The following is a 1,265-nucleotide window of genomic DNA, read 5'->3' as shown; positions in this document are numbered from 1 at the left end:
GGGCGATCGCCAGGATTGCTAATCTTTTTGAAACTGACTATAGTAGTCGGTTTATGGTTGTAGGCAGGAGCACTGTGCGTCCTCCGTCTTGCTACCTGACGACATGATGACATTTTTAGACAGCTCACTTTGACTGGTGCAAACGACTCAATGCTCAGTACGTGTACGTGTGCGTATGTACAGTCATGAAACAGCAAAGATCTGAGTGGCCCTGAAAGCTGGTCAGACTGCGGCAAAATGTTGGTGCCTGACAAAATGAGGAGCACCGTTCAGGAATAAAATCGCGATCACATGGGGTCAGGTACATTCCCTTCACCTCGGCCAGTCATAGCACAAATTTGCTAGCAATTCTTTGAGCGAAATATCGCATGCGCAAGTTGCCGGCAAGTTTCGAGGAAAATAAATATCGAGTTTTGGTGGGTTTTCGGAAAATCCAAGGCTTCTAAGGGACTTCCCCAACACAATCAGTCACCGGAAAACGAGCATAAAAGTTGGACAAAACAGACTCGTGACTCATGTTTGTAGAAAGTTTGACAGAAGCAGGACCCCAATCAAAACTTTCGTCGTCGTCAGCGACAGTTATTGTAGATTTTCCTTGAAACTCATTTTATCTCGAGCAAAATGAAAGCAAAACACCGACAGAGCTAGAGAAAGCAAATGCCAAGCAGAATATCGAAAATCTAGCGGCAAAATATTGATGTGAGCAGAGCAAATTTGGGCCAGGCCATGACTAATGGCCAGCACCTTCTAATTACAGTGCAATCTCCCTGCAACGCTTGCATACTGTAATTATTTGAGTCCCATTGTTGCCCGTACGTGGCTAGTCAGCACTCCCATATACTGTATCGGGCTGAAAAATCAGTGAGTATCTGGCGTACGAGTTCATGACATCAGGGAGTCGTAGATCTACCCAGGCCCAAACCTGGTTTTGGGCCTGGGTAGATCTACGACTTGTCCCTGATAACAAAAGTATTCTACAATGACGCTGACACACATGCATGTTTAGGAATTTGTTGGATTTTTCTTCGCGATTTTTATTGTTTGTCTAGTGTGGCTACCACCAAGCAATGGAAGAATACATGACATAGCGGGTTTTAACACAATATATTCGCGGGATCCGCGTCGGCATCGCTTGAATGATTTTAAAAGAAACTTTACACAAAGTAGCCTTCGCATCCGCAGGCCACCGCTATGTCTGTTCACGGTCCTAAGTGGCGAATGAAGACCGCACAGGCGAGTTAGGGGAGAGGAGGTGAGTCTCTCAA

Source organism: Sycon ciliatum, chromosome 6 (genome assembly GCF_964019385.1).
Source record: "Sycon ciliatum chromosome 6, ocSycCili1.1, whole genome shotgun sequence".
NCBI classification, from domain to species: domain Eukaryota; kingdom Metazoa; phylum Porifera; class Calcarea; order Leucosolenida; family Sycettidae; genus Sycon; species Sycon ciliatum.
This window is presented reverse-complemented; position numbering follows the sequence as displayed.